The sequence below is a fragment of the Mustela lutreola genome, chromosome 7 (genome assembly GCF_030435805.1).
Source record: "Mustela lutreola isolate mMusLut2 chromosome 7, mMusLut2.pri, whole genome shotgun sequence".
Lineage (NCBI taxonomy): Eukaryota > Metazoa > Chordata > Mammalia > Carnivora > Mustelidae > Mustela > Mustela lutreola.
Window position 1 is genome coordinate 57,647,350 of NC_081296.1, and position 12,206 is coordinate 57,659,555.

Below are 12,206 nucleotides of genomic sequence, written 5' to 3' on the forward strand. Positions count from 1 at the left end.
GGGGCGGTACTCTCCACGATATTTGCATGTTGCTACGCGTTGTGGGAAGTCACCATAACTGTAAAATGTCTTTAGATGCGGGAGCCTTATAAATGCTCGGTGGGGCCACCCTTTCCCATAGGGCGGAGGGAAGCTCATCGGTGGGGCAACGAGCTGAGTGCCTTGTGTCACTCTACCACATGTCCCCTGGGAAGGTCTGAGACTAGGGCCATAGAGCGGCCCTAACAGGGTCCTCCCTGATTTCGGGGAGGTGAGTTCCCAGAGAACGGGGCTCCGCGCGAGGGCAGACTGGGCAGGAGATGCCATGGACCCAACCCTCTGCGGAAGGGCCTGGCGGATGCCTCCTTAGCCGGAGCTTGGAACAGACTCACGGCCAGCAAAGTGAGTTCAATGGCTGAGGTGAGGTACCCTGGCTGGGGGGGCCTCATAACCTAATTCAGACTACTCTCCCCCGCCCCTTTTTGAAGAAAAGCAGAGTATGAGGAAGGGGGGGGGGGGGGAAATGTGATGATTTTGGGTCAGGAGTGGGGCCAAGCACTGAACAAGCTTAGCAAGTCTCCATTTGGACCTTGAGGTAAGGAAGGGGGTTTCTTAAGACAAAAGTCACTGATTATAAGAGAAAAGATTGATACACTTGATTTCCTGGAATTAAAGAGCTTTGTTCGCAAAATATAAAAACCAAAATTCTTATTGTTTGTATGTGGTTTGGTTGTGAATAAGAAACTACAAAATACAAATTTTTAACTCATTACAGAAGTTTAACAAGGCTGATAGAAAATAACACATAAGAATAAATTGCATCTTTACAAGAGCTTCAAATAGAAATAGAATTTTTAAGAAATAATAACATTTACTATAACATCAAAGTCTATCAGATACTTGGAAATAAATCTGACAAAATATAGGTGCTCAGCAAATGTTTGCTGGATTGAATTGGTTAATTTCTTTCCTTGGTAAGTCAACGTTTGTTGCATCTAATTTAATTATGACACAAATAAGCTAGACTGGTCTAAAAGATGTTAATTTGGAGATAGGAAAATGTGACAAAAATGGAGCATTTGTTAAAAATAATTATCAAAGCTTTGGGTACTAGACAGAGTTAAGTGCTTTAACATGTATGTCATTTAATCTCAAATTGATAATACCTAGAATTTATTTGCTGATTACTATGCTATGAGTGTTACAAACATGATTTAATTCTCACAACAACCCCATAGGATAAGTATTATTATTGTCCCCATTTTATGGCTAAGGAAGCTGAGCTTTCGAAAAATTCAAGTAATTTATTCAAGCTCACATAGTATATTAGTTTACTAGGGCTGCCATAACTGTCATAGACCGGGTGGCTCAAACAACAGAAATTTATTTTCTCAACTCTGGAAGCTAGAAATCTAAGACAAGAATGTCTACAATGTAGGATTCTTCTTCTTTTTAATTTTTAATTAAAGAAAGATTTACTTATGTATTTACTTACTTGAGAGAGGAGAGAGAGCCAGTGTGAGCAGGGGGAGCAGCAGAGAGAGAAGGAGAAGCAGACTCCTTGCTGAGAGTGGGGCTTCTGGTCTGATATGGGCTCCATTCCAGGACCCTGGGATCATGACCTGAGCTGAAGTCAGACCCTTAACCTATTGGTCCTGGGTAGTTTTAGAACCTGGGTGGACCTATTGGACCTGGGTAGTTTTAGAACCTGGGTGGTCTTAGAACAACCTTGGTTTCTTCTAAGGCTTGTCTCCTTGGATTGTAAATGGCTGTCTTCTTACCTGTCTTCCATGCATTGTCTTCCTTCTGTGTTTGTCTATGTCCCAGTCTGGTTATAAGGACATGTAATATTGGATGAGGGCCTACTCAAATCACCTGCTTTGCCTTAATTACTTCTTTAAAAGCCCTACCTCCAAATACAGTCACATTTTGAACTCCTGAGGGGTTAAAACATAACATTTTTTTGTTGGGCATACACAATTCAGCCCATGACACACAGTTCAGAAGAGGCAGGACAGGTTTAGGTTATACCAAAATTTGTTTTTATCTACTAAGCTATTATATTCGTCAAGTTTCTTGGTAGTAATTATCATCCCACCCATATTCTTTAAAATTTATTTTTATTTTTTCTTCTCTTTATTTATTTAGTTTTTTTTTTTAATGGTGGTCAGAGTGAAAATTACTGAAATATATTTTGAAGATACAATTTTCTGTAGTCAGATACAAAGTAAACATAACTAAAATAGTATTAAAACACATTATCCATAACCAGAAGAAACCAGAAGAAACAAAGGTATGGTGAATGAGAGTTTTCTTAGGTCTTAAGCAAAGCAAGAAAAGGGGGAAATACCTTATTTGACTATATATTCTTAAAAAAGAAAATGAGGGACGCCTTCATGGCTCAGTTGGTTAAGCCTCTGCCTTTGGGTCAAGTCATGATCCCTGGGTCCTAGGATCCTCAGTATTGAGCTCCCTGCTCAGCAGGGAGTTTGCTTCTCCCTTTGTCTCTCCCCCGCTCCTTCATTCTCTCTCTCTCTTTCAAATAAATGGGTAAAGTCTGAAAGAGAGAGAGAGAGAAAGAAAGAAAGAAAGAAAGCAAGAAAGAAAGGAAGAAAAGCAAAGATTTTTAGCAAATGCCCAGTGGAAAGCTACAAAGTGTTTAAAAATTGAATTCAATGTACTTAACATGTAAAGGGCTATCCCAAAGTCCTAAGAGAAACCAAATCTTCTGTACATAACTAGACAAATGATACAAATAAACCATTTGCAAATTTGATAAGCAAGGACATGGAAAAATTGTTCAGGTTCACTAGTATAACAATGTGAGGTATTAGTGTTAGTATTCCACAGGATAACTGGCCTACTCACTTCAATAAGTTTATTCTTATAAGAAAAGAATAATAACAGTAACAACAGAGATTGGCACTGTTCTAGATTAAAAGAGATTAAAAATCCTTTTGGGGGCGCCTGGGTGGCTCAGTGGGTTAAAAGCCTCTGCCTTCGGCTTGGGTTATGATCCCAGGATCTTGGGATCGATCCCCGCATCGGGCTCTCTCTCTGCTTGGCAGGGAGCCTGCTTTTCTCTCTCTCTCTCTGCCTGCCTTTCTGCCTACTTGTGATCTCTCTCTCTGTGTCAAATAAATAAATAAAATCTTAAAAAATAAATCCTTTTGGTAGCAGGAGGGTATATAGATATGAACTGAGTATTAGATAGTCTTAGGGGATTATTTATTAGATGTGGCAATGGTACTGTATTTACGATTTTTTTTTAAAGTTCCTTTAAAAAAAGCATGCTATAATATTTAGGGGTGAAATGTCATGACATCTGCAATTTGCTTAGAAATACTTCAGCCAAAATAATTAAAGGAAGACAGTTGCTAAATCTCGGTAACCAATGTCTAGATGTCCATTATATTCCTTTCTCTAGTATACTGTGTGCTTAAAATTGCCATAATGCATTGAAGATATATTAAGGAAAAAATGATGAATTAGTCAAAATAAGTGTAACTAAAGAGAAGAGTTAACTGCAAATCCAGACTTCATATCCTGCTAAGTGAAAGTTTTAGGTAGTGTTACTGATTATAATGTGATATCCCTAAGATTTATTTACATTTTCTATCATACCATATAGGTACAGGAAACAGACTAATCAAGCTAAATGTAAAAGGTATATAATTTCTGGGAAAGTCTATATGTTTCAAAAAGTACAGTGTATGAAAAATGGATTTATGATATCCAAGAATAAATAAGTAGGCCTTTAGAAATATAAAGGGACTCTTCTTGAGGACCAGTTTCGGTTTGTATCCCCTTGGACTGAGCAACTAGCTTTAGTGCTCTGGTAAGAATCATTTAGTTCATACATAAAATCTTGCAAATCTCAAATGGCTGAAACAATCTAGAAATACATATGATTTTATTTTCTTTATTTGGGTTCTAAGAAGGTGCAGAAATAGTATCTAAAAAAATGTCTAAATTCCTAGAATATATAAAATACGTGGGTAGATATAGCAGGAACAGAAGACAAATGAAGAGGAAGAGAGAGGAAGAAGAAAAGAAAGGGGAAAAGAAGGGGTAAAAAAATTTAAAAACTGGTGGAGCCCGGGTGGTGCAGTTGGTTAAGCACTTGACTCTTTGTTTTGGTTCAGATCATGATCAGCGTCAGGTTGGTGGGCCTGGTGTGGGGCTCTGCCCTCAGCGTGGAGTCTGCTTAGAATTTCTCTCTTTCTGTCCCTCTGCCCCTCTCCACTGTGTGCTCTCTCTCTCTAACACTCAATAAATAAATTAATTTAAAAATTGTAATAATCATATTTACAGAATGTAAATGTGAGTTTGCTGTTTGGTCTTATAATCACCATGATATTTTTTGTATGTTTTCCATGTATATCCCAGCAATATTCATATTGCTCTGGCCTCATAAATTTGTTCAACTTTTGGGAAACAAAACAGTAGCCAAGTTTCAGAAGACCTCCAGAGCCTGACCAATGGGGACGAGAAAGAGAAGAGGAGTTAGCATGGGTACTGATGGGATAAGGTGGGAAGGGAAAGGTATTAAAGGTCCAGAGAAGGAAGGAACAAGCTGAAAAGCCTGGAGAAGAAGGATTGTGATTAAGGCAAAGGGACCTACTATTTATCCCAAGGGTCTCAAGGTCAGGGACTGTATGCAAGAAGATGAGGCCTATGGAAGAATGGAACTGGGGAAGAGAGGAAGAGAAATATTAGATGCACAAGAGGGATGAACAGAGTAGCTGCCACAGGAGGTGATTAGACAGGGCATGAGAAAGGTTTCTGAAGAAGGGTGATTTGCAGGGAGATTTGTTTCCTTTCTTTCACTCTTTTTGTTTTTGTTTATAATGGTAACATCAAGAATTGGCGATAATGGGCTAAATCTGTGATACCATCTAATCCTTGTATCATTTGGTAACCAAAGACATGTAACTGACATGGATTCTTCCATGAATTCAGAGTGTGTGTGGAGGGTGGGGAGCTAGTTGTTTTTCAATGCCTTGCTAAGAACAACATGCCCCTCCCTTCCCCCCAAATTATCCAAAAATATTTAGGGCTTTGGGGAGGGGCAGCTCATCCAGTTCATCCCAAAACACAGAGTCTGGTGTGTTCTCTACTCTATTGCTTTTCACTCACTTGGTGTCGCCACACTATCTTCTGGTGCTAGAATGATGATGTTGTTCAAGTAGATCATTGCATAGGTCAGTATGGTTGTTTGAAGGTGGCTGATCCTACTTGTTTCGTGCTAAGTGTGGCCCAAAATGTTCTACTTAGAGCAACTCAGGGCTTCACATTTTTTAGCATTGTCTTGTAGAGTCAGCTGATTTCAGCATCTGCAACTTGATGGGTCCTGGACCCAGATTCTTTCTTCATTCCCCTCTCCAGGAACCCACTTTAGAGATTGGGTCATCTTTCCTTTTTAGCCCTTACAATGTACAGGATCTCCTTTCTGCCTTTGTATATCATCTTGGTATTCCAAAGACCTTTACTAAAGTAGTTTTTCCCACAATGATTTCAGAGAGCCCTATACTCATCTTTCTGGGGTTCCAAAATGATCCATTCATATATGTTACTGGAGAAGAAGAAAATCTGCAATGTAACCTTGCCCACTGTTAAGAAGCAGGAAATTATGGGCAAGTATAGGTCTGTAATCACAACATTTAGGAGAAAAAACTAACTTCCATTGATTTACTTGTATCTAGAAAGAATTGTATAATGTGTAGACAAATAGAAGTGTATAAGTAAACTCACAAGCAGTTACTTTTTCATCTCCTCTCTGTATAAGAATGAGGAATGAGCAAGGAAGAAAGGAGAACATGAATTGAGCATGTACTATGACCAGTCATTATGCTAGACTCTCCCATATTTCTATCTATGTTAGAGTGGTAGGTATTACTCTCCCCCATGGTGCAGGGGAGAAAATTGAGTCTCAGAGAGTTTAAGAAATTTATTCCAGATCATGCAACTAGGAAGTATCTTGCAAACTATCACAACTTACATGAAATGTCCTAAAATATTTTAGGACAGCACCTTGAAATAGAGATTTTCTTTTACTCTTTCTCTCTCTCTCTCTGTTTCTTTCTTTCTTTCTTTTTTTAAATAGGGATTTTCATTTGCTACTCTAAGGCAACCTTCTTAGGGTCCCTGGCAGGGTCTGAAAATTAACCTTATAAAGAGATTAATGGGGGGGGGGAGACAAATTTTATTGAATTTTTAACTTACACAGGAGCTTTCACAAGAGAATGAAGACCAGAAGAAGTGACCAGGGCAGGAAGAGTTTATACTTTTAGACTAAGAAACAGTAAATTTGTGAAGAATTGAGAAAAGACAAAGGAGTTTGAACTAGTGGTAGTAACTGGCCAAAAATGCCAAGAAGATAAGGCTTAGTTTAGTAAGGTTTATACAGCTAAATTTTACTTCAAAACCTAAACCCTTAACCACACCCATCTTTTGCTCACTAGGCTCCTTAACTGGAACATTACCCTGAAGGTAAGTTCTAACTTAAGTGGATCTAGACTGTTAATAATGAAACCTGTTACCTTGCATAAATTAACCATTTTAAGGTCAGAAAATTTAGGAAATGATCCTAAAGGAATGAAAATTGTTTACAGTAGGGCCATCTAAGCAAGAATGTGTATATACAGCTTGAATTAGCCTGTGTTTGCTTGTGTTAAGTACCTTGTGTTAAGTACCTTGTGTTAAGTTACCTCAAAAGGAAACTTGGTTTAAAAAAATTCAATCTAAAAATAGGGCAAGTAGCATCACTGTTCCATGAGACAAATAGGTGAAGGAAGGGGTTGCCTCATTCCCGTACCCTTTAAGGTAAAGGAGAAGGGAAACTGCTTTTAATTTATCAGCCAATCAGACTCTGAGGCCACTTCTGAAAACTGCTTCCTGTCTCTACACTTACTCTCTCAGTTTTGGTGGTGGGCTGGTGAGTGTGCACTTAATTTTGCTCCCTAACTGTTTTGAATTTCTCTTCCATTTGAACCTTGTATCCTGATGGCAGGCCTTTATTTCAAGCAAGTGTTGGACTATGTGTGAGTCACAAGGGCATTAATTCGGCTGTGTGGAGATTGAGGGAAGGCAGGGAAATGCTCTGTCTTGTTTCCACGTGGCCCTCTGCAGCACTGGGTCTGCCTTCCTTCCCTGAGACCCGGTGACCCAGAAACAATAGACTCTGCTTCATGTATCCAGGGCCTGTGTTCTTGGAAAACGCCTGGATTCATTTTGCTTGGAGGGAAAGGTATTGTTATCCCAACACGCTGTTCTACTTGGGAGGAGTTTCAGACCAATACACTATAACTCTCTTGTGTCTGCAGGGCCCAGGTCCTTGCTGGGATTGAGGGAGATGTAGCAAACATTGTCTTTGCCCTGGTCTTTGCTCAGAGCATTCCAGCTTTCTTAGTGAGCCTAGGCAGCAACCTCTGAAGTTGATGACTTTAGTGAGCCCTAAGAGGAGCTCCCAATTTTAATGTGGCCACTGTAGTGAGGGTACCCTAAAAAGCCTAAGATACACTAAAGAAAAATCAGGGGTCTTAGCTCAGGACAAGCCTATCAAATACTAGCACCACAGGTTACTCCTCCAGGGACCTTGGGTGAGTCAGTGAACCATGACTAGGCTCCCCTTTGGAAAATCAAAATGTAGGAAGGCTGGTATTATAATAAATGTAAGATACCTTCTAGAAGTAAGCACTACATTTATTTTGGATATCTTTCTTCTTATAAAAACGTTTTGCCTCGTAACCTTCAGTGTTCCCATTTTCCTCCTTGATCTATATCAGTTTGAATATAATGTAGGTGTTCATTATTCTTCCAGATACAAGATGTGAAAGAAATAATGTGGAATGAAATGTGGTAATAGATGGTTGTAGACTTCTCATAATCCTTATAATTCTCAAGTTTTATTGTTATGTTATTTTTTGAAAATAATAAATTCACATGGTTCAAAATTAAAAAGGGATCAAAGCATGTATCATGAAGTCTCCTAGGCCACCTAATTCCCCTCCCCAGTAATAGCATTAACAGTTTCTTTTGTATCCTTTGTGAGGTATTTTATGTAAGTATAATCAAATACATGTATTTCACCCTCCTGTCTTCTTTACATTCTCTACCAGTTATCTACCTTTTCCCACTTAGGATTTTCAAATGAGTAAATAAAGAATATCCATATTCTTTTTTTTTTGCAAAGATTTTATTTATTTGATGGAGAAAGAGCACAAGCACAGGGAGCGGGAGCAGGAGAGGGAGAAGCAGGCTCCCCACAGAGCAGACAGCCTGATGCAGGGCCTGATCCCGGACCCTGGGATCATGAGCTTAGCCAAAGGCAGAGGCTTAACGGAATAAGCCATCCAGGTGGACCCATCCCCATTCTTTATAATGGTTATACAGTAATCTAATGTATGTACATACCGTAATTTATTTAACCTTTATTGGTCAACATTTAGGTAGTTTACAATCTTGTTGTTTTCCCCCAACATATGTGTGTATGAGTCATTTGTCACATATTACATTCAGGTGGGTTTTGATATATTTATAAGGACTAAACATGCAGTGTTTCCTGTTACTTATATTTATTTTGTACACAGTGATGACTAGAAACCAACCAACACCATAAATGTCTTGATTGAGCAATAAAGGACTGCCCACTTTTATTTTCTATATGCTCTCAGAGGTTAAAACAATCACTTTTTCTAAAGTAGCTGACAGTGAGTGGGAAACAAAACTTGGAATCTGTTCTGATAGCAGTGTCTTACAGAGCTATCCCTGAAAGAGAGCCATGACAAGTGACAGGTCTGCTTTTACTTCCTAGATGAAGTTTTGTGTTGTTTTCCTTTTGTTTCAGGTTGAAGACAGAATCCATGGAGGAAGGAAGGCCTGGGTCTTCAGACCCCTGGGTGCCAGTCCGGAAGTGGCATTGTGAAAGCATCTGTAACATCTGCTATAGATGCCCTAACGATCAAGTGGGCTGGGATTTGGACATTCTCAGTAGGAATGGTTAAAGGCTGATGGGATCATAAAGCAAGTACTTGAACTTTGACTAAGATAGGCCTTTAAGTGTTCTCTCTGTCTCACCCATGCCTATGTGTCATTTCTATCTAAAAAAGAATAGGTTCTTTGAATTCCTGTTGTATCCTATAATGCTAGACACAGAGTGGGCACTGAGTAATTGGCATGGAACAGGGTAAAACTGAGCAGTGGTAGTAATCTTAAAGCAGAAGCATCAAATGATTTGGTATTATCAATTTGGAGTTTGTATCAGGTCTTCATGAAGCATCTGTTCACATCTGTAAAAGGTACCTTTTGGCCATGAGCACCAGCACTTGGCAGCATTTACTTCTCACAGGGAACAAAATGAGTGGGTCATTGATAGTTTATGAAGTATTTACAAAATATTTGCTTAAGCTCCCTAAATGCTCAGTAAATATGAAGTGGCCTTCACATGGTACAGTGACATTTCCTGAAGCATAGCTAGAATCCTTCAGGGAGCATCTCATCCTAGGAGAGGGGTCATGTGTTTAATATCAGGATTTGTGTCCTAAACTTTAGGTTATGTGCCAAGGATACAGAGACCAGAACTGTTACAATCTAAGTTTGTGAGAATAGAGAAGTTGCACCTTTAGGTGTATATATAATTATTCTCTGGTAGGGAATACTTGGATCATGGGATTTTGAGGGAGACAGTGTTAAAGCTTTAGAAACCTTGCACTTCAATGCTTATTTCGTCTCTATTTCCTTGGTTAATCTAATATGCTACTCCTCTGAAAACATTTTACATAATTAAAACAGTATTCAACTCTAGGACAGGAGTTAAAATAACACGTTGATCGCATATCTCAGGTACTTAAAACACCTCAGTCTCTTTCTGACCTACTGAGCCTCCAGAGCATTCTCTATATGTGCCAAAGCAAACCAACCATCTTCTGTAGCTCTGCTTCTTATTTCATGTAGGAAGTGGTATGGTGAAGTGAAAATTGGGATTATTGACAGAACTGGATTTAAATCCTAGCTCTTAATAGCTGGGTGACCTTAGAAAATTTATTTAACTCCTCTGAGCCTCAAATTTCCATGTAAATATGAGATTTTAAAGTTTGAGTGAAGTGATTTGTACAGTTCTTGATAGAAAGTAGGAATTTTTAAGAATGATAGCTACTGTTTCCTTTCTGTCAGTATATTTTAGTTATATTCATCCTTTAAGGTACTGTTGTCCAACAGAACTTTGTGTGATCTATATTGTTCTGTATCGTGGCCATTAGCCACATGTGACTACTGTGGGAAATGTTCTATATTGTTCAATATTGTGGCCCTTAGCCACATGTGACTACTGATTGAGCAATTACAATGTGCCTGACTGAGGAAGTTAGTTTTTTTTTAAAGACTTTATTTATTTATTTGACAGATAGAGATCACAAGTAGGCAGAGAGAGAGGAGGAAGCAGGCTTCCTGCTGAGCAGAGAGCCCCATGTGGAGCTCAATCCCTGGGATCACGACCCAAGCCAAAGGCAGAGGCTTTAACCCACTTAGCCACCCAGGTGCCCCAGGAAGTTAGTTTTTAACTTAATTTTAATTTTAATGAATGAATGAATGTGGTGTTACCTATAGGACAGTACAATTTTTTTTTTCTTGTGATGAGAACTTTTAAGATCTCTCTTAGCAACTTTAAACTATACAATACGGTATTATTTTAAGTACAATTTTAAGGCTCATTCAAGACCTGTACCTTTTTTCTTCATGAAGACATCTGTGACCAGTGGTTCTTATTCTTAGCGTTGCTTGCTCTACTGCATGGACACTAATATTCATGAATCTTGTCTTTCTAGCTAGATTATATCTGAGGTTATAGATTTTTAAATCTTCACATTGATGCATGAAAAGGAACATGGTAAAGATATAATTGTAATATTTTTAGTAGTAAGTTTTAAATTACCATTAAATGCAATATAAGAAACTTTCTAGTTAGTAATCTGGTGAACATGGAATAGTCTGAAGTTTGCCTGCAGTGATGAATTTTGTGTTCGGCCTGTTTCACCTAGAAGTTAGATTACACCAACTGTTGGAAGAGGAAATTATACTTTTTCTTATATTGCCATCTTGTGGCCACGTTGGGCTCTGAATGATGCTACAATTTTGCTTTGTCAGAGGAAGGTTTTCTTCAGTTGATTGTGATTAATTTTTACCAAGAGTAAAGGCTAAATACAATCAATGTTGGATGAAATGAAATTGAAACACGCTTTGAAAAAAAATGTTAACTATTTTGGATTACTTTCTCATTTTTATAAAAGTAGACTACACTCCCAAAGTGATGCTTGAACTCAGAACCTTGAGGTAGAGTTTCATGTTCTACCAACTGAGCCAGCAGGGGCCTCAGATTACCTTCTTATTTATCTTATGGGTTACTTTTTTTTTTTTTTTTAAGGATTTTGTGAATTTAGTGACTGGTTACAAGGGTTTTCTGTAGTTACACACCATATGGACTTGGAGAGGTTGCAGTATCCCATGCCTTTTATGCCCCATATTGCTGAATTTTCCCCATGGCTGTCAAGCTCTGGTTGCAGCCAGCACACAGCTCCTTCCTTTTTCCATACCTGTTCTCTTGTTGTGAGACTGTTGACTTGTATCCTTTCAGAGTGTGGTTAGTCTTATTGTACTGTTTTACCCAAACTTTTAAATTAATCAGTTAATCAATTTTTTAAAAGATTTTATTTATTCATTTAAGAGAGAGAACACAAGCAGGGGTGAGGGGACACAGGGAGAGGGAGAAGCAAACTCCCCACTGGGCAGTGAGCCCAATGTGGGCTCAATCTCAGGACCCAGGGATCTCGACCTGAGCTGGAGGCAGACACCTAACTGGCTGAGCCATCCAGGTGCCCCCAAACTTTTTTTTTTTTTTTTTTTAAAGATTTTATTTATTTGTCAAAGACAGAGCACAAGAATGGGGAGAGGCAGGCAGAGCAAGGAGCCTGTTGTGGGACTCTATCCCAGGACTGTGGGATTATGACCTGAGCCAAAGGCAGACGCTTAACCAACTGAGCCACCCAGGTGTCCCCAAACTTTAAATTCATACAAAAGTTGATCTTGTGTAAGAGTCCTGCCCTAATGTGATACTGAGATTGGGCATTTCATGATGCTCTCCGAATAGATGGGTCCATTTATATTACTGACTAGAAGTTAATATACAGAATGAAGTTTTCCTTGAGGTTAATTTTCCTTGAGGCTATAGGGGT